Genomic DNA, 26805 nt, shown 5'->3' on the forward strand with positions numbered 1-26805 from the left:
AATGTTTAAGGTGGGATTTATCTCTGCAGACGAGAGGAGCAGCTGGATGTGGCCCATGATGTGATATTCCCCTTAACCCAGTAGCATCTCGGGGAGGAAGAGGAGGAGGACGCATCCCCAGCAGCAGAATCTGTGCAACTTCACGTTTCTGAGCTATAAACCTTTCAATAGCTGGAAGTAAATCCTTCAGCTTTCTCCTAGAGCTCAGCCTCTGCAGCTGCAAATTTATTTGGCGGGCGGAAAATCGGGCCAAAAGAAGTAAATATGAGCGATGTGACTGATAGTGCTAGAACATTACACAAGCTCCCACGTGGCTGTGGTGGAAGGTGAGTCCCTGGCGGATGGTTCAAGAAGCTGGAGCCGTCGTCCTTCCCGGGATGCTGGGCAAGGGAGGGAAAAAACATTTGTGGAGGTGGGGGGTGTGCAGAGCTCAGCTCTGGAGTGACAGTTTTGGGGTACAAGTGCTGCAGGCGAGGACAATACCCTGCTCTGGTTTGTTCATCATGCTACGCATTCACTTGTTTCACATTAGGGACATGGTGGACTTGACAGTGTTGATGGTTGCATTCAATAATCTTAAAGGTTTTTTCCAACCAGAATGACTCAGTGATTCTATAAGGCTGTTTGTGACTACTGGAGTAGGGCTGGAGGTTCAGCTTTTGGGACTAGCATGCACATGGCAGCGGCAACACCGCGGAGGTCCTGCTAATTGTGAGACTGTCAGAGCAAAAAAGGCTTAAAAGCAAAAAGATACCACCGCATAGCAGGTGAGTGTTTTGCCACGTGTGTTACCCCATCACTGTCCCCAATCAGCGCTCGGTGCATTAAGCAACCACTCCGGGACGAGTCTCCTGGCATCGCCGTGCTCGGGCAGCTCTGCTGGGATGCGGGTTTGCCCGCAGGGATTTGGCAGCAGCCACAGTGCAAAGGGTGGGGAGGAACCCCAGGTCACACCTGGAAAATCACAGCGGTTGTCCGGATTCGGAGGCAGAGGGAGAACTTTGAATCTGTCCTCTGGACTCTCTTTGCACAGCAACCAGCGCTTCCCCAGGAGCATCTTGTGCTGCGCATTAAGGGGCTGTAGATTAGGAGATGAACACCCCTGCGAACCCGTTCCAAAGGGTGGGTAAATGTATTTCTTTTCCGTGTAAAAGCAAGTGAGCTAATGTTTTAAATCCTGCTCTCCAGGTTTCTGCATTCGGGGCCGCTCTCTAGCTCTGCCCAGAAACCGAGGGAGCCACGAGAAGGCTGGTTTTTAGGAACTGTCAGGAGTTGCTGCCACTTTTAGTACTCGACACCTCAGAGAGCAGAATCCCCCCCCGGCCTCCTGGTTCACCCCGCGCTGGAGACGAGTTTCCATTAGCGCTGTGAGGTAATGAGTGTCCTGAAACGGGGGTGACCGGGATCCGTGTGTCTGTGTGTGTGTTTTGCTGGTGAACCAAAAACACCAGCTTGAGCTCTTGTGCACACACATGCTCTTAGAAGGGGAGATTATTTCTTCCTTTAACCCTTAGGGTGCCCAGCTCTCAAACTTTACTAAGCTGCAGTTGTCTGATGCCAGCAGGGGCTCTTTCTCTTTAGCATTCGTCATTTTTATATTAAATCGAGAGGGTATAATAATTCATCTCAAGAGGAGAAGGATAGACACCCATCCTTCAGAGCAGCATAGGTGAAGCGACCGGTTGTCTTGTTGCAGCATTTCAGGAAAGCAAGATTATTGTTGTATTTCCAACTGCCATGATGTAAGCTGGAGTGCAGGGATGTTCGTTTGTCTTGCTTTGTAAAACTCCAGCTTTTGGACTCGTGTGAACCTCAGCTTTCATTTAAACTCAAGCTCCTTCTAATGCTCTTGTTACCCGGACACCAGAAACTATGATCTCAAATAGCCTCTAAAGTTCAAAAAAAACCCCAAATATTAAGGCTCCTCATTTTCAAATAAGCCTTTATTATTTTCATTCATTTAGCCAATGTCTTTCTTATGGAAAAACAATTTATGGAAAGACTGTGCTGGTAACATTGAAGATGTTGGACTGGTCCTGGACCCCAAGAAATGCAAGAGCCTTGGTAGGGACGGGCTGTTCCCTCGATCCCTGTGTCAGCGCAGGCTCTGGGGTGAAACAGCCACACCATTCTGTGCTGCCTTGGCCCTTCTGAATTAGCAGATATATTGGGTATATTATATATATACATATATATATATATATATATATATATATACACACCTGTGTAGTCACACCTTAGAGCTGCCCAGGTGAAAATCGATATAGTCTGATAGCCCAGTGATGTGTGTGCTGAGCTGGGTGAGGTGGAGGCCAATATTTCTGCTGGTGATGTTGTTGGTGGCGTTGCTGTTATTACGGTTCTTATTGCATTATCACCTGGGTCCCTGTCAGGGAGCAGGAGCTGGCAGAGATGTGAAACAGGACGGGGAGGGCTGGCCCAAAGCATCTGCAATCTGACTAATGCTTTTCCTCCCCCGCACAAATTGATAGTGGTTAGTACTTGTGGAATCTCGCAGCATTTCAGCCATGGGAGGTTTTTATATCCATTTTTGTACAGGGACTTTGTGGGCTTGTAGGAGGGGACGGGGGTGTTGTTTGGTTTTGTTTTGGCTTTGCTTTGGCTTTGTAATTTAAAGTAATTTCTTGTGTTTACATCAGCACTCAAGCACTTTACGCGCAGAGTGTGCCTTTATCATTTGAAAGGTTACTTCCCTCAGCTGGGGTCTTTTCTGCTAATTTTTCAGTGCAGCAAAGTTAGCTTTGTATGTATTCTGAGTGCTGGGGTACCAAGCTGATGCTGGGCTTGGAAACAAGCTCGCATGGGTCTGCTTTGGTGGGGGATAACAATGTGGAGCATCTGCATCTGGACTTGAGTTATTGTCTCTGCCATAGTCATCACCTGAGAGGCAACGTCCCCCAGAAGGGAACTGTCCCCACAACGGATGGACCGTGGGGGTCCCTTGGCACAGCAGGGCCTGTCCCTCTCCCACCAAAGCCCCAACTGCAGCACACTAAGTGGTTTTTGCAGCAGGACGCCGGCGATGCCACAGACGTTACTCGTGGCTGCATCCTGGAGCCCAGACGAGAACATTCATTTCACACCCCAAACTTATTTTTTCCCCCCTCCGACACTTTCTTTTATCGAGTTTCAATATAATAAACAAAGGGGACGATATTATTTCACTCCAAAAGACTCCAACTAATGCAAAAACAGTTTTCAATACTGGCACAGGGAGGGACTTTTTCACCATATAGTGGCCAGTCAGACCCGTATCATTCCTAATGGCACAGGGAGATGGAAATTTAGATCTTTCACCTCAAAGAATATCTGTGATACATATGCTGCTTTTCTTTTTCTTTTACAGCAAAACGAATCACCACAGTGGTATCAAAGGAAACTTTTCCAAGCTGTTGATGTACAGCAAAGGGCCAGTCTCATTCATATAACTCAGCATTTAACGGTCTCAGACCACGGCGCTGTGTCTGCAGGAGCTCGCTTGGGTTCTCACGATGGCTTTGGGTGAGTTTCTTTGGTCTGTTGGGACAGAAATTCTTCCAGCTGAAAGTCATGAATTTAAGCTTTCTGCTCGGCTTGTGCCAAAGCCATTCCCAATGGACTCCATCTAATTTGGTACCTAATTAAGTGGGACAAAGGGTCAGAGGCAGCCGAGTCCAGCCCCATCACTCTTTCTGTCCTAGTGGCTTTTCCTACAGGTGCCCTTAACCCTGCTGGCCCCTGGGCTCCCACAGACCTTTGACTAGTTGTGGATACAAGCCACGTTTCTTATATTTTATAAGCTTATTCTATATTGATAGCTATTGTTAATCTAATGATAAAGCACCAGAAGTGATTAAAACAGGCTAGCACTTTATTTTTTACTTTTCAGAGTTAGGTTCTTAAGCTGAAACGACACCGCAGCTGTTAAGCAGAGCATCTACACGAGCGGCTGATGGAAGCAGAGCTGTGAGATCCAGAAGTACCTGCTGGCTTTGATAGCAACGACAAACCGGAGTTCCCGTCCCACCAGAATCCCCACAGGTATCAGTGGGACACCAGACTCACGGGGGTAACCAAGAAAACCCAGGGGAAAAGGCAAATCCAGTGCAAAGCAGCTGGGTAACTCTGCCAGGCAAATCCCTCAGAACAAGCCAAATTTGTTTCTGGCAAAAATTCCTGCACTAACACTACCCACTGCTTCATTAAGTGATTTTTGTGTGGTTGGGATCATAATGCAGGTCGTTGTCAGGAAGGGCTTGTGTGAGGCTGCAGCAGCCCCTGGCAGTGATGGAGCCGTTCAGTGATCCACCATCAGCCCCGTCACCTGCACTCAGCTCCCTCCTTGGAAAAACATGCAATTTTCCAAAGGTAAGGGAGTCTTGGGTTACTAGGAACACAAATCATTACGAGTGAAACTGCCTTCCCAATTTATTGTATTTGTTTTATTTATAATTTTATTACTTTTTCCATATTTTCCATAAGTTTAACGTCATTTTTGTCCAATCAGGCCTTCACATGGAAACTTGGGCTCTTCTCCGCTGCCGAACGTGTTGAAGGCTTTACAAACAGCTTGTTTCATTGTTTGCTCTGCAGGTTTCCAGCTCAATGTTCTCTCACCAGGGAACATGATGGGGAGAAAAGGGAACAACTGCAACTAATAATGTGATGATAAAAGAGAAACTTATCAAATTGTTCAACTGGAGTTCTAACAAAGAACAGTTTAAAAACTCCTCTGATTTTTTTTTTTCTTTTTATTTTCATGTTAGGGTTTTAATTTGTTAAAGGTGGAGATTTTTCATGCATTGCAGGTCAAGGCTGAAGACTGGTCAATGAAGACTGGTCAGATTTCCCACCAAACCAAACAAAACACAATGCTGGTAAGTTCCTGCCCTGCACTTCCGCAAGGTAATATCATGTATATGTGTGTGCAATTAATTCACTGTTTTTCCCTCCCCCTGGATGCACAAGCAAGTATTTTTGTTCATATGAGCAGATCAGTTCAGCAATGCTGCTTTTAGCTGCACTTCCAAGGTTTTTTGTGTCAACGGGAACATTGGGTCAAGTTGCAAACAGGCCTGGAAAATCTGGTGCAGCATCTCTAACGCTATTGACAGGGCCTGTTTATATCCGGCATTGCCAAGCTAACAGTTGTCATTCAGCTCTTGAGCACATTTTGCACCATCTCATCTATTTTTCATGTCTTGCACCCTCCGTGACACCCTTATCAGTCCCCGAGTGCGTTCATTCTGCTTCAGCGCAGTCACAAGTAAACCTGCATAATGGCTCAGATAGCAAAAGGATGCTCAATTTCTGCAAAAGAAACCCAAACCCTCACTGTGTTTATTGTAGATTCTATAAGTGACTTCTTCATAGCAGGAACTCAAAAAAACAACCCCAAAACACCACAGTGTTTGATAGCAGAGGAGGGATGAGGAGATTGGATTAAAACATCTGGCGAGGTAATTAGATTCACTAAAAGTTTACACTCCAAACTGCCCCCACATAATTGATGGGACAGCCGTGCTGTGTCACTTCCACTTACGCCCGCGCTCCCCTCCGCGCCTGACCCGCTGCGTCCCCCATTAAACCTGCAATTACGGGGTGACTCTTAATAGCGAGGTCTCGCTTCAGCGTGGGGAAAAATGTTTCTGTAGCTCACACGCAACAATTAAAGATAATTTAAAATGTAAGTAATTGCGGTGGGTTACTGGAAACTACTGTAGAGGTCTTGTCCCAGGCAGCTGACAGGCATGGTTGGTGTATTTTGACAAGTTTTGCACAGATACCCACTAGCAGCTCTATTTTATTTGGAGTCATTGGTCGGGAAATGGAGATTGTGAAAGGTCAGGCCTGGAAGATTTGGGAGGGGATGGAGGTCTTATTCACATTGTGCTCCATGGGGATCTAGTTCCAATCTAAATCTCTCTTGTTTCTGCTTTGAGAAAGGGAAGGACCGATCTGCAGAGAAGAGCTGCTCGAGTTCCTCTCGCCCTTGCAGAGACACCAGGTGAGGTGGGACCTAAAACATCCACCTGCTCTCTGGAAACCCATAGAAACCCGGTGAGTCGGGCTCGAGCGACCCCTCAAACACCAAAATGTTTGGTTGGATCTCCACCCCACCACCAGCATTCCAATAAACCTCTTCGCTTGCAAAACGAGAGTTGAAACCGCAACTATTCGGAGGCATCTGTAAGGTCAGCAACGTGTGAACACCCCACAGAACGCACCCGGGGGCTCGCAGAGGTTCAGCGCTCCCCGAAATGAGTTTTGTGTCATGGGAACAGACTGGCGGATGAGTCTGGATGGTGCCACATGGTCCCAACGATAATGAGCCATCTGTGTGCGTCGTGCTGTGCGACCTTCCCGCTCCCTGCTGGATCTCCATCGCTTTTCTTCCACGTCCTCGCTGCTTTGACCTACAGTGAAGGAACACAACAAATGCCAGCAGAGCACAGGGTTAAATATGGGCTCAGCTACCAACACCCTAACAAAGAGCAAGTCCATCTAAGAGTGAAAAATAAGCGTGTGAAAAATAGGATAATCCATAAAATGGAAAAGAACCCATCAGGAATATAATCACTTTCTGCCGCACGTCACCGATTTAGGCTCCTGTCTCATTTAGTGAGACTTTTGCTCCTAAATCATGTGAGGTGGGGTTTGAAGAGACATTTTAATCACAGGATGCAGAGAGAAACTTGTATAGTTGAAAATTCCACTATTTCTTGTTCTATAGCTGGATTTCTAAATTATGTTCAAAAGCTAGAGCTCACACCTTTGTATTATACAGCTTTTCAGGTTCTGCTGCTGGATAATAAAATTAAATACATTTATAAGCAGTTTCAAGATGTGTGAAAGCGTTACCTTTTGTGTAACTTTATATAGGACAAAATGCATATAGGAAATAAAAGGTAGGACAGACTTACCCTTGTTATTGCTCCCAAGTGGCTGTCTTTCCGCCTGTAATATTTCAGATATATCTCACCACAAAAAACCCCTCACACGGCAGAGCTTCAGAAAAAAGAAACACAGAAAATGAAGTTAAATAGAAAACAGAAAATAAATAAACGGCTCTGGAGCAAGTGCAGTGAAACGCCAACTGAAACTGCATGACCACTAAAAAATTGCATCAAACCTTAAAAACATTCTTCTTCCTTTCTAAAATGAAAGAATCCCCAATAAGAATATGCCTGAGCCCCTGGTCTTTATATTTATTGCAGTGTGGTGTTTTTAATGAGGGACCCAAAGAGAAATTACCCTCCAAATGGGGCGAGAACTGCCCTTGTGATTTTATCATTGCTCCAGCATCACTAACGCGATGGCTGGAACCTTGTGGATGAGCCGGAACCCCAGGAACGGGCTTGGGGTTGCGTTTTTTAGCCCAGAATTGCCGCCTTTGGGTTTTTGTGTCTGGCACATGGCAGCAGTGGAGCCGGGACCCCCCAGCACCTACCCAGGAGATCCTGCTGCCCCTTGTGCCACTGCAGGAGCTGATACCAACATCCACGGCTGGAGGAGCCGCAGGGGCTGCTGGAGACTTTGGTGTGTGTGCTGCATGAGGCTGCATGGGGACAACGCAAAACATACATTTTGTTAAAGGATAAAAAGGGAAAACTACAAAGGGGAAAAAGAGAAAAAGAAAAACAATGTAAAAATTAAAAAAAATAAGGAAAAAGAAAGGAAAAAGACGAAAAAGAAAAAAGGAAAAAAGAAAAAAAAATTTAAAAGAAAAAAGGGAAAATAAAAAAGAAAAAAGGTAAAATAAAAAGAAAAATAAAAAGAAAAAGTAAAAATTAAAAATTAAAAAGTAATAGAAACAGTGGAGAAAATATTTAAAAGGGAAAAGAAAGAGGAAAAATATTTTAAAAAGGAAAAAGGAAAAAAGTAAAAAGGAAAAAAAGAAAAAAAAAAGGAAAAATAGAAATAATAGAGAAAAAAACATTTAAAAAGGAAAAAAATAACATTTAAAAAGGAAAGAGAAAAAAATAAAAAGAGGAAAAAAGGAAAAGGAAAAATAAAAAAGGAAAAAAGGAAAGAACACAAGGCAAGCCCAAGCAAGGCAAACACATCTCGTTTGTTAGCAGCAGCACCCTCAGTGCCAACACGGAGCGGCTCCTCCTCCCCGGGCTGTGTCAAACCTCGGGCCAGCGCTTGGGGGGCAGCTCTTTAAACTGGGTTTTACCACCTAGGACAAGAACACACTATAGGAACCTGGCAACGAGGTTCCCTCCAGTAGCCAAGTCCAGCATGGAAAAAAAATATAGACAATAAAAGGTCATTTCTCGCCAAGTTTTGTGTATACAATACATACCTTTTTTTTCCTGCTCTTTGCCTTAGTTATTGGCCAACTTGGCCAGGAGCTCATGGAAAACACTGGAATGGAATAATTATAATTGGTACAGCTTTTTCTCTTTTCGATCAAGCAAAAGTTCTTATAAGCAATAATTTAATTATGGCAAAAGAGTAACACAGATGCAGTTTTAAGGACGCATCATCACAAAAGAAATAAAATCCCTTTTTCCTATCCCATCTGTTAAACTCGGGCCAACTCCTGAGCACCACTGATCTCATACCGCTGCTATTTATGATTTTTTAAATTATAAAGTGGAAAATTACAGGTGCCAATCACATTTCCAAGCAGGCTCATTTAGAACCAAGCACTGTAAGTCAATTAGGATAATGAACCTGCTGGAACGAGGTGGGGGCACCTTCTTGGAGTCACCGTTTCCATCCACCCCAGTGTGCGGGGACATGGGGAGCGACCCGGGGACGTTCCAAACCCACCTCCCCATGGTGGCTTTATCTGCTGACACGGGCTTTTCTTTAATTGTTTAAGGCTAATAATTTCATTATGGCAAAAGAGCAACACAAACGTGGTTTTAAGGGCACATCATTCATGTAATATGAAAATGTACAAAGTCTGAAATGGCCCATTAAGAAGATTTCTATTTGTTCATCATTTCCAGCCTACGTGTCGGCAGCGTTGCTGGCGCTGTGTTCTCCCCTGGGTTCACAACAAAGGAAAGTGCTGAAATCCCATAGTTTGCAATGTGAGGAACCTGAGATGCAGACAAACACTTCAGGACCAAGAGCTCCCAGCACTTCCAGGTGGATCTCAGCTGCTGCAGGTCCCTCATGTTCCTCCTTCCTAAAAAACAGAGGAAGACAATTAATTCAGCACAGAGCTCAAGTTTTGTCCCCAAATATCACCTCCCAGCACCACCAATGGCATTTTGCTTCATGCATTTATTTATCTACTAATTCACTTGAGCAGATGATGGTCTCGATTTCCAGCCTTCCTGTTGCATTGCACCTGGAGCAGCCCTCGCTGAGCTTGGTTTGCAATGATCCCGCACCGGGCTGGGAAATCTCAGCTAATTCAGTTAGAGAGCAGGTCCTGCTCTTTGAAGCTGCCCCAGAGCAGAGCTTACGAGAAGTGGAGAGTGAAGGAAAATCCACAAAAATACAAAAGAAGAAAAGATACTGAGAGGGAAAGAGATGGCGAATGGTAAGAAGGGAGTTAATGAGAGCCAGAAACACAAGTTGCAGAAATGTTGATTTTATTTAGCATTAATTGCAGGAAAGAGCCTATAAAGTGCAGTAAAAAAATTATTAAGTACCACTATGCAATGCCAGCTTTGTGCCAGCCATCCCTATGAAACAGGTGTATTATTCCTAGTTCCCTAGGTATAAATAAATAATTGCTTTTCCACATCTCTCTTTTTATTTTATGGTGGCATTTCATTATTTTTTACTGCCATATTGTTACGGCTCCAGTTCCCCCCGAACAGAGCTGGAGATCGGCCGGCGGGAGACCACGGGTGCACCGTGCCCGGGTGAACACAGAAATCACTAAGGCCACAGTTACAAGAGGATGCGCATCATGTCTGGGAACCACTCGAAGTCCAGAGGGAAGAGCTGTGACAAACAGGTCACCCAAGGCGGGCATTGCCCTGGAATGGGACGTTTTGGATCATTTCACCCCGGTTCAAGCACTGGTATCATATCAGCCCATTTATTTTGATGCCAGGGACGCAGAGACAGGGTTACCCTGAGAAGTCCCATGCATCTATGCCTCCTGTTTGCATGCATTGAGATTAGAAAAGGAAATAAAACCTGTATTCCACTCTAATTTTCTGCATCCGATCTGCCCATACGCTCTTCCCAGCAGACCCTGAGTTAAGAACGATGAGGGCAGATCACGTTTTTCCTGAGCAATATCTATATCGGAATATTTTGGGCTTGCTTTAGTGAGCCTCTCGCTCCTCAGGAGGACGCTCGGCAGGGAGATGAGCGCTGGGTGCGTTTTCCTGGCAACGTCTCTTGCTTCAGATGAGGCCACCAAAGACGTTTGGGGAAGCGATGATTCCCTGGTAATGCCTCACTCCGAGCTCTGACCTGGAACCGAGGGCTCCGCAAATACGCATAAATCTTCAGCTCACGTCCAAATCACCGCAAGGTTCAGTGAAAATAGCAAAACTGCCAGTGAATCTGACCTAAGCTCTAATGCAACCCCAGCGTGATTTATGGCCTCAGGTGGAAACCATGAGACACGTCGGGTTTGGCCCCAAAGCAGAGGATGGTCGGGTGCCCCAGCCCCACTGTCCGTGTTTGGTGCTGAGGAACTGGGACAGCCAGCAGCAAAAATGGAATGAAACAGCACAAACACATCCCAACAAGGTCTGCAAGCCCTGTTCGTCATGTGCTGAGTAAATGCAGCTGACACACAAATCAAACCGGTGTCCTGCTCCAGTCACAGACAGGAAATTCAACAAATCAAAGAATAATAAGGGCAAGCAAGCAATAAAGTTATTTTTTCTGATTGAAAAGTAGCAATTCACTAGCTCCACTGTTCGTGAACAGCGCTTCCCTAAATGCAGAATTCTGCAATAGTGCTTTGGTATTTCAGGACATTTCTAATGGCTTTTTAATATTTATTCCCCCATCAAAATATTATCACAGACAGTGGGAGACACAATTATTTTTTCCTACCTAAAAAGAAAAGAGGAAAGAAAGAGGGTTTCAACCTCAGTGACCCCATTTTCTAGGGAAGAACAAGTGTCGCATCAGTGGGGAAAGATGCTTTTTGGTTGTTCTCTGCTAGCAAAGCTCCCCCAGCCAGAAGCAGGAATTATTACCTCTACAGAGCATTAACGAGGCCATTTCCTCTCCTTCCTCTGACTCTTGTTTATCTGTCTGCACATTAGCTTGGAACAACCAACCACAATAACAATCAGCATAAGATCCCAGGTGACAGAACCAAGCAGACTTTTGGCCACTCTTGGTGTCCACAGTGGATATCACTAGTAACGATCACTCTCATTCAGCCCTTGAATTCTGAGTCTCTGTAATGGTTTAGCTGAGAAATGGGGGGGCAGGGGAGGGGGTTTCTGCATCGTTAGCGTATTGAAAAGTAGCCACAAAGATTCGCTGGGCTCTGGGCCTGCAGCGAACAGCCCGCGCTGACGTGCGCTCACAGCTGTAACATCTGCATCCCATCCCGGTGCCAAGTTCACCTTTTTTCCAACACTCTGCATCCCCCCCCACTCCACCATGTGCATGTAAACCTCCAAAGGGAAACACTGCATCATGGGTTTTGACCAACAAGGTAATCCCGGGCAGTACGTTATGGCAACACCTGCAGCCCAGACTACGATTATTGTGGCTTCCACCACCCCCCACGACCCCCCGACGACCATGAGCTAATAAGCCACAATGCAGACGATTTACAGCACCCCGCAGGCTTTTGGGTCAGGAGGTGATGAGAAATGGGTCACCCGGTGTGATTTGGAGGATCGGGGAAGGCGATGCCGTGTGTGCACCGTGTCCAAGCATAACCTGACTCTGCACTACCCCATGTCCCTAAGAACCTCATCACACGTCTGTGCAACCACACGGAAAAGACAATAACAAAGGCAGTCTCCTGATTTTTTTCAGAGCTATTTCTCTTCCCTGAGATAACAAGTGTGACATGGACATGGGTGTCACAAAAAAGCCGCCTGAGCCCAGCTCTCTCTGTTAAAGCCTGTCCTAGTCCGATCAAGCTTTGTCTTGAGGTGAATGTCGGCAAACACATCATCCAGAGGCTCATTCACTGCCTCTCTTTATGTGCAAATCCAAAGAGAATCCCAGCTCTTCTCAAAGGAAAGAGCAATCTTGCACTGAAAGGGTTTTTGCAGGACCTACCTTGTAAATTAAATGAGATTAGAAGCAAAGTTTTTGCCTTTTTTTTTTCCTCAAGTGAAAGAAAGTGTGTGACAAGGAACCAGGAGCCTGTGTGCCATGGAATATTCCTGCAGTACTTGACGCTGTGGTTTATTTTACTAGTGGTGACTAGTTCAAGCCACATTTAGTCAATAAATATGAGATATGAGGTCACTCCGCCATTGAGCTGTTACCCTGTCTACATATTTCACAGCTGGGTAGTAACCTTTTAACTAGCGTCTACCTCGGTGGGGAGTCTCCATAAAAAAAGAGCCAGGATCCCTTGGTCGTGGTGGGGGATCGAGGCACAGGAGCACCGGGGAGATTTCTGAGCAGAAGGGGAATGCTCGGGGCTCCGCTTTGCGTTTTGTCCCCCTGGTTCGCAGGACGTAGCACCCAGCCGAGCGCAGGGACCTCCGAGCCAGCCCCCATCTTCACGCCGACAACAGCTGATGCACCAGCACATCCCATATGCTGAGTTGTACAGTGAGCTTCTCCACCTTTCACATGGAAATAGGCCAAAAGACAAATTTCCTCCTGTTTCTAGCTTCACAGAACAAACCTGTGCAAATCGAACAATTCCAGGAGGATAGTTTCTCCTTTTATCCATGTCTTCTTGGATTTAGGAGAAATTCAACTTCTTTAAAAGGTTAATCCTCCTTTTTCTGAGTCCCTAGATCCTCCTCACAGCCTTTGCTTTGGGATGAGGACATTTCCCTGCTTTCTGAGCTGCTAACTCAGCACTAAAGTCTGGTTAAGATGGAGCATCCCCCAGCCCAACGTTAAACCATCACACCAGAGCACGTCACAACCAGAGCAAACTTTCTGTGATGCTCCCAAGTACAACCGGGAAGAGAAGTTGCATCCCCGGCCCTGATTTGAAACCTCCAGGGTTTCAAGTAAGGGTATCTTCTGTAAACCTGCTTTGTGCACGTGCTGCTCCATCGCTGGCACGGTCCCACTGAGGGCTCAGCGGTCCACGAGAAAGCAGCATGAGAAGGGGCCCAAGCAAAGTCCCCCAACCTGGCTACCACGAGGTATTTAGGTATCTAACAAATGAGATGTGTGAGTGGAGGCAGCAAGAAGAGGGCAAGGAAGAGAAAGCAAACCCGTGGGTAAAGACGCCACGTTAGAGAGACCAGCCATGGAACTGCATTGCTTCACACCAGCTCTGCCCATGGTGTTGGTGGACATGTGCTGGAGATGAACAGAGACGCGAGAGCTCAGCCGGCCTCATCCTTCCCTGTAACATCCCCCATACATGCAACACAACCACCAGCAGCAAACCCAGAGAAGGGGGGAAACGTGCCTGTGCTGCAGAGCAAGGGGTTAAAAGGTCCTTTCCCAGCATCGCACGTGGGCTGGGAGAGAAACCAGGACAGCAGCGGCTCAGCGAGCACCCGGCTCCGGCACGTCCCGACTCCCAGGTCTCGTCCCCAGCGTCACGGCCGAGGCGGCTCTGGGAGACGAGGCCAGCTCCTCCCAGCTCAGCTGGAGCCTCCAAAATCAGAACCTCTTCTGTCAGCTGCCTTTTATAGGGCTATAAAACCACGAGCCTGTCAGATGTTGGCTGGCATCAGCCCGTGCCACCTTCATCACCACCTCCCTGCTCCCTCCATCACCTCCAAAACTGCCACCTGAGGACCAGCGTCCCTCAGATGGACAAGTGGCCATGGACAGATGGAACTGCAGCAACACCATCTCAGATGGACGTGCCCAAGCAAAACAGGGTCCAAGCAAGGTGAAGAAATGCCCTTTATTTGCAGCCTCCCCATTTGCATGACCCCCCCCTGCACCATCAGCACAGGGCTGCAATGGGACACCCCTTAACCCCCCAACACCCCCCAGGACCAGCCCGTTATGCCACACGCTATTATCAGACACCACTAATAACGTGTACACTTGTAATGCTGGGCCCAGCGACAAGAATAACATGAAATAACACTGCACCCACCCACTGAGAACACCGAGTGTGTCACACTCCTCTGTGTCATGTGTTTAAAAATATCTCTACTGACGGCCTTTTTTTTTTTTACCCCCCCTTTTCTTTTCAGATTTATTTATATTTTTAAACGCCTAACTTGGCCAGGTGGAAAAAGCTTGCATCAGAGCCGAAGCAGAGGATGGTGACGGGTGTCTGCTTGTTTTATGTTAAATAGGAGGGAGGGGGGAAAAAGAAGTTTGCAATTACATGTTCTGTGCGGAGAGGTGTGGCCGTTGGCACCCAGAGAGGTTCCAGCCTAAACCACACGGACAGATGCTCGGGGAGGCGGCTCTGGCCAGGGCAAACACGACCGGGACAGCCTGCAGCTGGGCTCTGATGGGATCCAGGGGGAGAAGCTCATTGACAGCCTCAGGACTGAACCAGCAGCAGGTCCCATTGGAGGGAAAAGCTGCACGAGCCCCGACTCACCCAACCCGCCAGCACACCAAGGTCCAGCCCTTTCGCTGGCTGCAATCGATTTCTTTTTCTGCCCCCCAACCCCAAAACTAGTCGGGGTTATATTGACATCATCGATACACACAGTTAGCTTTCAATCCAAAGCATCCACAAATGGACACATCTGGGAGCAAGGCATATTTGGAGAACAGACAAAAGCAAATAAGTCAAATAATGGGTCAGATCGCAGGCGTATGGGGAATTTTGGCAGCTCTGAGGCAAGGCTGAAGGGACTGGCAGGCTGGGAAACAATGCAAGAGCAGGTGAGAGGAAAAACAAAACAGAATTTGTTGGTAAAATAAATGCTGAATCCCTCTGTGTTACCCCTGTCTGGCCTACCGTCCTTGCCAAAATGACTTTAATTTAAACTGAGGACAACTGCACTTTTAACAGGTACATCTTCCCACTGAAAACTCGCATCAAACCGCAGGATGTGCTGAGCCAGGGGAGGCACCACCAGCCACGGCTGCAACCGCGAGGAAACCACGGGCAGAAAACTCATCCCAAACCCCCCGGGCCATGAGTTTAGAAACTCTCCCGTAACGTTTTTTCCCTTCTTGCTTTCTTCCACACTAGGAGGCTGAGACACAAATCCGATTACTGGCCTAACACAGGGCTGGTGCAGGGTTTGAAACAAGCAATTGAGTGGTGTCTACAATTGCTGTGCTGTGGCTTTCAGGAGGCTCGGCTGCCGAGCTAATTTGGTGCAGTTTCCTGTTTTTCTGCAGCAAATAGAAGGAGAGAAGGGAGATGCAGCAAATCTGAGCTGCTCAAGCTCAGCTCTTGTGCTCCTGAGCTGCAAAGCTCAGCTCAGCATGCTCAGAGCTCCAGCTCAAGCCTGTGGTTAATACCAAGTCCAAAGCGGCTTGTCTACTGCAAGGCAACAGGTATACAAACTACCAGCTGGCTCTGGCAACTGAAAGCCAAGGGATGGGGTTCGATTCGATTGCTTGGCAGCAAGTTGGTTTTGCAGCAGGGACACGGCTGCTCAGGCAGCTCGGAGCCAGCCCCATGCAGCTCTGCACGGCCACCGGTGACGTCCCTCGGGCTCAGAACCCACCGAGCCTGCAAGGCTTAAACCTGCTACCTGAGCATTAACTTCATCGTTATCCTCCAAACACAACGATAACAAATCTTAACTCCTCAAAATCTCCGCAAAACACACCCTAAACCAAGAATGTATGCACATACACATGTACACACTGCATACACACACATGCATATATATTCTTAATATGAGTATATATGTAACATAGACATATGTTGAATGCACTGTAAGGACAGCAATTTCCACGGCACTATTATATTTTAAGGAGCCAAATACTTGACAGTAACACTCCAAAGACTGGTGCCCAGCTCCTCAGGCAGGCATCGCAGGCTCATGCCAGACTTGGTGACAGTAATTCCCCACCCTGTATTAACACAGGGGCTGCTCATAGTGGCCCCTAAAAACCTCCAAACCAAGGAAATGCCACTTATAAACAACCTCCTTTGGGGCAGCTTGCCTAAAGGGGCCTCGCTGCAATACCTGCCCCCTCCCTTCACCCAGCACATCTGTGCAAATAAACACAAGCCACTTCCAGCAGCAGCCGTAGGGCTGTGCATGTCACAGCCCCTTGTCCCAACATCTGCTGTCCCTAATGGGAACGGCAAAGCGCAGCACACGCCATGGATGGATCTTAAAAATGCATTTCATCATCTGCACCGGGGGGGATTTCACCGCGGTCAGTTGGTCTCATCCCCAGCACAACTTCCCCAGTCTCAAGATTATGTGACGTTGCGACCAGAGACTTCAAAAAAAGGGCAGGATTATTGTCTAATTGGATTTCTGGTCTCAATTAGGGCAGAAGGGAAACCAAATGCAAAGCTGACATGGAAAGCTTCAAACATCTGTAACAACAAGTGGCCAATTTACAACGTACCCACCGAGGAACATGCAGGCAGGACACAGACGTGATCAGGGACTCACCTGCTCCTCAATGAGCCCACGGATTCTCCAGAGCAGTAGGGACTGAATATAATCAAATATCCCGGGAGCATCACGGTGATGGGGACGGTGGGGCCAGCAGTTTGATCTCTGACTCCTTCCTCCATCCAGACACAGGATCAGCTGCAGGAGACAAGCGGGATGGAAGGGGCAGCACCCCTGCAGCTCCTCTGAGAAACATCAGGAAACTCCAATCGGTTTCACCTTGAAATCAAGCAGAGATTAGGGCTTAACAAGCAGCTAAAGCGAAGTAATGGCCTGGGCCACATGTTGCAGATCAGCTGCCATGTGAGGCTCATTACTGCAGCCCAAAGGTTACAACGGCTGCTCAAGCATTTCCACATGGGCTCAGAGAGCCGGCCCTGGCAGCACCAAAAAGCAAATGAGTCGGTACAGAGGCACCAAGAGCTGATGGCCAGTGTGACCCCAGCTGCTCTGTCCACAGGAAACATGTCCCTGTCCCTCCTCCCTCCCAGCGCAGGGGACAGGAGGAGATGACGCTGGAACATGTCCCAAGTCACCCAGTTCACTGGCACTGGGCTCTATCAACCAAACCACTGGTGGTGGCATCAGCATCTCTTGCACGAGATGGCACCCACTGAGCTGAGAGGCAAAGGGCTTCCTGACAACTGTAAAATCCCACAACAACCCAGAGATCCCAAAACCCATCCGTGCTCCTGGGAAATAAACCCTGGGAGCAGCCACTTGTCCTTCCCATGGAAAGAGGCTCCCAGAGCCCGGTGCTCGCTCTGCCAGTGCTGATATAAAACTTGGGTCATGGAATCATAGAACAGTTTGGGTTGGGAGGGACCTTCAAAGGTCATCTAGTCTGAGTCCCAGTAACGCAGTAACCCCAGTGGCTCCGCATAACCCGCCTCCTACCTTGGCATCACAAGACTAAGCGTTGTGCTTAGAAATTAAAGTTCAGGGTGAAAAACTCCTCCATCACACCGCCTACTGTGCTGATGCAATGGAAAAATGCACGGTGCATGTTTATTCTGCCCCAAGAAAAGGCCTATTTCTCTCTGGTCCGTGCACCAGCACCCTCAGATCCAGGGTGCGCGGCTGCGTGCCAGCACGGCGGGGAGAGCCGTGCAACCGCGGCTTATTTATGACACGGGTTATAATGATGGGCTGCAGCCACCAAGGAACTCCCAGCAATTTCCACCCTCTGTAGACACAGGTTTTCAACGCTGGCTATTTTTGCTGCCCACAAGTATTTTCATTCAGCTGTTTCAAAATCGGGGCTGTAAATGCAGCGGGCTGGCTGCTGAGTGGGCGCGAGCGGCTCTCACTCCATCGAAGTCCAAGGGAGACGCTGCCGATCTTACCCGCACGGCGTGAGATTATTGCTTGGCCCCTTTCCAGAGGGGCTTCCAACCTGGTTTTGCCTTTCTGCTGAGCAATCTGGAATCTGACTTTCCTTCGCTGTGCGTTTTCCTCGGCAGCAGATGTGGGGACAGAGGGCTCAGCACAACCTTTTGAATGCTGCTGCTCCACCGGGGCTGGCAGCGAGCCTTGGGTTTTGGAGTGCATCAGCATCAGCACTGAGCAATGAACCCCCAGCGGTCACCAGCTCTTTCCTATATCAAGGCAAAAAAATGAAACGGAATCTCACGGAGATGGCACAAATAGCAAACAGAGTGGAAAGAACAAATACTTAAGAGAGAAAATAAAACAAACCACAAGGGCTGCAAGCAAAGTGGCTGTAGAAAATGGATGCAGCTTAAGGGTGTGATTCAGAGTCCTGTCTGAGTGTCAGAGGTTCAATACTATTGCCTTCAATTTAAATCATTTTTAAAAGAAGTGCAAAAGAAAGGTGATGAAAGGGCCCTAACGTTGTTCCCTGGTTGGAAAAACACAGCCCACTTGTGCACTGTGGTAAAGTTTTGCATTTTGGCTAGACATCGCGTGCAGGGCTGAGCTGGAGCCTCCGCTGCTTTTTAAAATTTGAGGGCACCGGTGATCCATGGAGGGAGAAAATGCTCTTTCCTTTGAGGAGGATGCTGTCAGAGCAGCATCTTCCGGAGGGAGCACAGCCGCCCCCAGGGGATCATCGCACTCACGCGTGCATCCTGCTCCAACAACGCATGGGTGAACACCAGACCTGGCACTGCCACCTCCTCCTGCTCGCTGGCTAGGGCCAGCCATTCCTCATGGGACGGCTGGGGTCGAAGGGACCTTCAAAGACCATCCAGTTCAACCCCGGCCATGAGCAGGGACATCTTCCACCACACCAGGATGCTCAAAGCCCCATCCAACCTGACCTTGACCACTTCCAACGATGGGGCATCCACCACTTCTCTGGGCAACCAATTCCAGTGTCTCAACACCCTCCTCATTAAACATTTCCTTATATTCCGTCTAAATTAAATCATAACCAGGCTTCTCTCTCCACTCCTGCTTTGGAGAGGTGCTTGAGGATATCACAACTGCTCACAAGTTCTCACGACTGAGATCAGGGGGGCGAAGCCGGGTCACCTCGCAGGACCTGGGGACCCCCATCCAGCCCCACAGCCTCCGTTCTCCAGACAGCGACGCAGAACCCATCGCCCTCCAAAGAGGACGGAAAAACTGGGTATGGACACCCACACACAACAGCAGTGTCTGGAAACAGCCACTTCACTGGTGAAAACTGCTTTGCACCCACAAGAAAAATCAAAGAAAATAGTGGGGAGGGGAAACAACTTTTTGTTTTTCTAAATGGCTCATTTCATGCACCAGGCTGGGCTGGACAACCTCACCTGAGAGTGGATCCCTCCTGTTGCCATATGGAATCTCAGCTTCTCAGCTCAGCCTGAGTTACTATCATCATCCCTCTCCTTTGCAACCCCGGCCAGAGACTTTCGCTGCGCTACCAAAACAATAACTTCTGGCTAAACCTGCCAAAAACCTTCTCGTCGATGTTCTCTCTGTGTTTCAAAGGAGAGAAACGCACAATAAACACCTTTTCATTACAGCACCTTTGTGGATTTGGGGTGTCCATGTGTGTGCATAGGCCTGTGCTGAAAGATAAGTTTAACAATTGTGTGATTTCTTCCTTTTTTTTTAACTCCCCTCCTGCTTATGCAGCGAGTTACTAATATCCTGATTGGAACCAGATTTGCATGAATTAGAAGTCGAAATTGGAGCAGCAACTGCTGTGCAGAGGATGTAAAGGGAATAAAATGAATGGGGTATTAACCTTCAACCACTGAATATTAATCAGCGTTTCACAAAAAAGAAAATACAGAGGCTGCCACACTAAATATTTTTAGCATTTATTGACGGGCTTGATTTCCTCTCTCTTTTAGACCTTTTGCTTCCAATCATGGACCATAAAAAATCACACAGAAGATGGGGAGGGTTAAAGGAAAATAATATATCATCCATTTTCTTAAATGCTGGATGATATTTGTGTGTTATGCAACACAGAAACCCACCTAACAAACAGAGAACCTTACCCCACAACTGATGGGTTCAAAGGCTCATTTCTCCAAGTCCCAAAGCAAACAGAAATCTACCCTGAAGTACAGCGAAGCCTTCGGAAATGAATGCTCGATAAAGAAATAAACTTCTTTAAAGCTGAACTTCCCGTGTGCTGAGAAGTAAAATGCAGCTGAAAATCAGCCTAATAAAAGAATCAGCTCGTTAAATGAAGATTGTTTTTTCCCAGTGTGCTCCAGTGCAGTTCATAAAAGAGCTTCATGGAAAGTGAAATACAACATCTTAGCGAAACGGCCCTGAGATGGTGACATGGCCACGGCAGCGCTGCCGCGGCCCCCAGCTCGGCTCATGGGATAATGGCTAAACTGGGGTTTACGGGTGTTAGCAGCGATGGCCGTGGGGGCTATGGGGTGGGCTATGGGGTGGGCAGGGGGTGCGAGGGAGGTCGGGGTGGCTGCAGCCCCTCTGACCCCCATGGAAAACATCTGCCACCCAAACCCCATCAAATCCTACCGACCAAACCGCATCATCCTCACAAACAACATCTAAAATAACAAAAAGCACGCACAAGTGGAAAACTCCAGAGCCTCTTCTTTTGCCATGACCCCCTGCAAAATTTGGCATGCGGGGATTTTGAAGCCAGATGTCCCTCGAAATCTCTTTTCAGCAGAGACAATTCCCTCCCTTCCAAACACTGCTGCCCTTCTCCTCCATGCACCTTTGCAAAACAGAATGCATTTGTTTTCATTAACTTCTTATCAAATTACCTGGATTTGTTTCAATACTCAGAATGTATTAGAGAAAGGGAGAGAGAGAGAGAGAGAGAGAAAACAGTGGTAGGTTTTCAGGAAATAGCAAGTTCTTTTTCACCGAGATAGAAATCACTTGGCAAGGCACAGTGAAATACTTCTAGGTTCCAGAAGAAAGCAAGGGGGGAAAAGCAAGCAAGGGAAGGGAAGATGCTAATGAACTGCAGAGGAGAGAAAAATAAAGTTTAAAAGAAAACGAAAACAAAAGAAAAACAATGAAACCCAATGTTGGTCAGACATCCGCACCCAGCTGATCCGCAGAGGGAAACGGCGGCTTGTCCAAGTCACCAGATAAGGAGCAGCCCTCCTTTCTCAGGGAATGCTTAAGGATAGGTGGCGTTAAAGTCCCAGAAATAATCAGCATTGAGACCCTTTTTGCCAATAAAACCCTAGGCATCAGGTCAGCAAAAATTTTCGAGGCGTGATTCCCTTCTGCCTCGGTCAGACAAGAGCCCAGCAGGTACCGGTGTCGGTGGAAATAGCGATAAACACGCCTACCTTGAGCACACACCTACGTGATTTCTTTTCAAATGGTGATAACTCTGTTGAAGCTGTGCTAGACTCCTTCATTTAGCACTTTAAAATCTCATACCATAAAAACACCGCGTTTGCTTTAATTCCTGTCCTGCAGCTGAGCATTAGACCAACACAATGAAGAATTGGGTCCGACTTAGGCGGGGATCAGCTGCTGCCTGGGCCGGTGTCTCTTTTCCACCTCTAAGCACATCTAAGCAGCAAAGCTGAGTTCATTCCACATTCTCAGGCCTCTGGTGCTCACTCGGCTTCTTTCCTGGGGAAGAAAGAGGGAATATTTTGGGAGGTTTTTTCCTTTCTTCGCATTTTCTCAGAAGCAAGGCTGCATTCTAATTATTTTGCATTTACAGGCTGCAGAATGGAAACACGATCCCTCCTCTAACCTTTATCATCTGTTTCTTATCTTCAGAGCCGCACAGTCCCCTTAACTCTTGGTGCCCAAGGAAACATTTAAAGCCCTTCTGCTCCGAGGAGAGACGCGGTGGGACGGGACAGAGACATGTGTCATCGGGGAACGGGGACAGGGGTCTCTCCTCCCATCCCCATCTCTAATGGCACGTTATCTTTGGGAGATATACGGGAAGATGCTGCTGCGTTAACGGGAGATGCCCTGTGATACCATCAAAGGTATGACGGCACCTCATGCTCATCCTCTCAGTATCCCCCTATACCAAACATGTATATACATATATACATACATACATATATACCTGTGGTGGAAGGACAGGGCGATGTGCATCAGGGCAAGTTTCTGGATGGCAGAGCGGTAAACACAAAGTGGCTGTTGACACCATCTATCAGACATGCTTTGAATTAATCTCTGCCCTGCCCAGACCTTTGCACCAGGGGCCACAGTAGCAGGAAAAGCCAGCAGGATGGAACCCGCAAAGGCGCCCAGTCACCTCGCTTTGCAGCCGCTAACGCTGCTCCAGTGCAGTTTAGCAAGTGATGAGCAGCTCTGCAGAGCTAAATCACTTGTTTAGAACTTAAATAAGCCATACGCCCAGAATAAAACATCTTTCTGCAGCGTCTTCGGTCAGATGTTTGTATATATAGCCCCTTGGAGCCGCACGTTAATTGTAGGTTGCTAAAAAAAGCTTTTTTTCCCCTTGCACGTTTTAAATCTGTCAGTTTGGGTTTCCATCACAGGCTCCTGATGCGAAATGTGCTGGGGACTCTCTCTGCGCGGAGCGGGGCTCATCCCGAGCCGTTCCTCCTGCCTTTGGGAGGGGAGGAAGCTCCTTTGAAGTCCTGGCGGTGATTCATGTCCCCGTCCTTCCTGTCCCCTCCCCAGGAGAGGTTTCCCGGGCTGACCTGACCCCCTCTCGCCTCCACACACTGGGAGGATCGAGTGACCTTCCCAAATCCAGGGTCAAGGAGGAGAACCAGAGACAAACCTTCCCGCCCCACAGAGCCTTGGGCAGCGGGGGGACCCAGCCTATCCAGATCCACACCAGAACTCAACTGGATTTAAACGGACGGGAAGACAACCTGTTTCAGCCTCACAAATACTCTGGTGGGGTTTTGTTCATTTGGGAAGGATCTTTTAGGATCTTTTTCAGCACTAAGTTCCATCAGCAATTATGGTCATGAGACAAACAAAAGCCTTATTCGTTGGCAACCGCGAATCTCCACGCTGCATCTTGCTTTGATAACAGCCAAGTGCCAGCTGGATTCTTTTTTTCCTACTGTTTCTTCTTTTTTCTTTCTAAACAGTGTGCGTTGCTTTCTAACCGCTACGCCGTGCACGTGGTTCAGCCTTTTACAAAAGCAAAACACAACAAAAAATCCCTAGGTGTGAGAAGATTAAAGATTCTGAGATCTGGACATTCTCAAATCAGAAACACATGTTTAAAATAAATCGGGCTGGCAGACAGCCACCGCTTTTAAAAGCCAAAGAGCCGTCGCATTAAAAGGATCACCCGAAAGCCTGAAGAGAACAAGAGCATCAGCGGTTCCCTCCGCCTGCCAGGGGCAAGACAAGTCCCAGAGGTTTATTGTGCATCTCCATGGTCTGTGCTCTCTCCTACCCACACGAATGTCACAACCGTTTTTCGACCACCCCTTGTGACTTCTGTCCATCCATCCCTGAACCTTCAGTACGCTCAGTCTCCTCTGAGGAGACCTCAAAGCCTTTCCTGCGTGGCCCAAATCAGCTCCCACCAAGAAGAAACTGCGAAGAGAAAAGCTGCAAAATTGCCCGTCTCACCCAAATTCATCAGGCAAACAAGGCAATGACTCTGGGAAGGACACGGGAATGGAACAAAGAACACCTCCCTGCAGGGACATCAGGAAGAAGCAGCCGAAGCTGAAGAGCATCGCTGGATCCAGGTCCGCAGCTCAGCCAGGGAGGAGACGGCACAAGGTGCCTCTTCCAGCCCTGCCCAGCTGCTTTCTGCCCACAACATCCCAGCTGTGCATCAGCTCGCCTCCCAGCCCCGACCCAGACCTGAAAAGCATCCATGCTAACCAAAAACCACCTTGATTTAGGTCAAACATGAACCATCTCACCAGCAGCAACTGTACAGCACCAAGGACCCGAGCTACCTTGAATTTTGCTGGCATGAGCACTGAGCAGAACCTTGTGCGGCTCCAACACCTGCCCGAGAAGGTCCATCAGCCCTGGGATGGAGCTGCAACCTGCCAGAGCCTCCAAAACAACCAAGTTTCTACCTACCTGCAAGACCAGGTAGATGCATCTCCATCTGACAAGAGGACATGCTGCAAAGAGCACCACGCACCTCGCTCAGCACCACCTGTTTGCTTCCTCTTGACATTGCCCAGTCATGGGAGCAGAACATCCAGAGCAGGACTTGGGGTTTTGGAGACCTAAAAAGCATAAACATAATTACCTCGCCATGTTGTTCAGAACCTGCTTTGCATGGAATAATATTCTTCATTCTCCAGTTGTTTATAGGGTCTTTAACTCTTCCCTTTTTATGGGGGGGGGGTCTGAAATCTATTTTATTAGGGGAAAAAGATTTGAGTGTATTATGCAAAGTGCCAGTAGCCATGGTAACCTCGGATTTTTCCATCTTCATTACAAGTTCAAGTAAAACCTTCATATAAAATCTAAATGAAAGGGTACATTATAAGTCCATTTTGAAATGTTTGCCTGGAAGTAAAACTTTGGACTGCATCCTTTTTTCTCCGCTGAACATTCTGGTTCTATGCGGAACACATTTTTCAAGTCAGATTTTTGTTTTCTTTCAAATTTTATTCCGTTTGCTCATACAGGGTGGGTCGTCTAGTGGTTAGAGCAAGGCATCGAGGCAACTGGTTTCCAGTCTCAGTCTGTTCCTGATCAGTATGGGAGTGTTCCCAGTTTTATCCAGGTGACTTGGGCAAATGCTGTCAGCTATAAAACCCTTTATTTTTCTCCTTTCCTTCTTTACCAGTACAACCATGGTGATAATTCCTGACCTGAGGTTTCACCAGGATTCACTCATTACCATTGACCAAGGAGTTGCTCCCCACAAGAGCAGTTCTTCTCTTCCACTGTGTTTTCTCCTGGGTCTGGAAGCCAGACTGGAAGGTTAAGGAGAAGTAGCAATTAGAAGATGGCATAAGTGTCTGTTTCATTTTCAAACACCTCATTAGGAAATATGAAATTAGACTGCCTAGTGTAGACACAGACACAATGTTCCAGGAGATACTCAACATACTTAGACAATCCTTTGGTGCCACTTGAGCAGATTAATTCTTGCACTTGTGTCATCTTTAAGTGCTCTGGTTTCATCCAGTCTTGGGAGGAGGCAAATTCTAAGGCCACCTTTGATTTCTGGGCCAGAGAAGCCATGATCATGGTGAGGACTTCCATCCCAACCAGTCCCCTCTGGTGCACAGAGCCCAGCGGCTTCTCTACAGCTCAGTCAGAAGGAGAAACCTCCTCTCCAGGCCCTGTCCAGTCTGTGCAATGTGGTCCAGCCCTGGGGGGCCTGGGGAGCATTTGGGACTTTGATTTTCCCTAGGAAACATCTCAAGACCTTGTCCACAAGCCTACAGAAACACACGGGTTGATGCACTGTAGGGAAGCAGGATTCATAGGAAAGCCCTGTACCAATCTCCTTGTATTTCAGCCCATGGATGGGTGTCACAGAATCATAGAATCTTTTTGGTTGGAAGAGATCCTCAAGATCAAGTCCAACTGTTAACCCAGCCCTGGCACTAACCCATGACCTTAAGAGTCACCAATGGCCAGAGCTGCTTTGGACTCAACCCCAGCGCATTTTATCTGTGTGTGGGTCAAACCGGCATTTCAGGGCTTCATCCTGGCTCCGGTCCAGCTGCAAACGCTGGGCCACGACTTCCACCCACCCACGCAAAAAACAGCATTTTTCTTCTCAAAGGGGGTTTTCCCACAGCAGTGGTCCCTGCATTACACAGGGTGCAGCATCTGATCAGGCTGCGACTGTTCCCCCAAAGGTCCACCCTGCATGGTCCAGAGGGGCTGGAGATTGCGTCCCAGCGTGGTGGCGGGTGCCAGCAGTCCAGGCAGGTAGAGGGATGTGTCCCCTCCTCATCTTGCCTGGACTGCTGGCACCCGCCACCACGCTGGGACGCAATCTCCAGCCCCCCTGGACCATGCAGGGTGGTCCTTTGGGTGACCACAGCCATCCCTGGGCATCCTCACCAGGCAGGGCCGGGAGCCTTTGGAGCTTTTCATCCTTCCTAACGGTGCTGGAACACATTTGCCAACATCTGCATGAGGCTGAAAGGAGACCCTGCTGCTGTTGAAGCTGATTTCCCTTTGCTCCTTTACAGTTAACACTACAACCTGCCGCCTCCTGCCCGGCGCGCTCAGGGAAGGGGAGGAGGGGGGTTACAAACGGCACGATACATCCTTCCTTCCGCTCTTCGCAATCAATTAGTGGGCAAAGACTTCCGAAAAGCTCTTTCCTCCCTAACCTTTCGCAGCCTGTTGCGATAATGACTCTGGAGAGCTCGACCTGGGCCTTTGCGTGGGGTTCGTTACCTTCCCAGGGCAGCGGAAGGCGACCTTCATCCCTCCCTCCTCTTCCTTTCCTACCCCTGCAGCTCGGCCGCTCTCGGGAGGAGGAGGAGGGGTTGGAGCTGCCTCCCTCTTAGCAGATTGAGTTTCTCTCCAGTGTCATTTTTGCAATCAAAAGTCAGAGGGTGGTTCTAGAGACAACATAGACCCTGGGAGGTGGAGGGGGGGGCTGCCCTTAAAAATGATGATTATAATTATGCACACCTTGAATCAAGACATCAAGAGATGGAGGGAAAAGGGGCTTTCTGGTTTTAATTTGACATTTCTTTCTCCCTGTCTCACAAGGCAAGCTGCTTTCCAGAAAACAAGTTCCAAGCTGCGGCAGCTTCCCCGCAAAACACACTTTACAACAGAAGCAGCTTCTTTTGCTCGCAGTAGCGGGTGGTTTTTGGTCCGT

At 48.0% G+C, this 26805-nt stretch overlaps 1 long non-coding RNA gene across 8 annotated transcripts in view; it reads left to right on the forward strand.

Moving 5' to 3' along the window:
- LOC110365819 (uncharacterized) overlaps positions 1 to 6839 on the forward strand; it is a 158718-nt gene extending 151879 nt beyond the window's left edge. For 5 of the 8 annotated variants that reach the window (XR_010467090.1, XR_010467096.1, XR_010467092.1 and 2 more), the window contains exons 6-10: positions 30 to 1372; positions 3368 to 3522; positions 3890 to 4041; positions 4239 to 4368; positions 4767 to 6839. This is a non-coding gene — a long non-coding RNA (uncharacterized LOC110365819). The remainder of the gene's footprint in view (positions 1 to 29; positions 1373 to 3367; positions 3523 to 3889; positions 4042 to 4238; positions 4369 to 4766) is intronic. The other 3 variants (XR_010467091.1, XR_010467094.1, XR_010467097.1) reach the window with 3 other exon arrangements.
- The last annotated feature ends 19966 nt before the right edge of the window (positions 6840 to 26805 follow it).

The sequence above is a fragment of the Columba livia genome, chromosome 18 (genome assembly GCF_036013475.1).
Source record: "Columba livia isolate bColLiv1 breed racing homer chromosome 18, bColLiv1.pat.W.v2, whole genome shotgun sequence".
Classification (NCBI taxonomy): Eukaryota; Metazoa; Chordata; class Aves; order Columbiformes; family Columbidae; genus Columba; species Columba livia.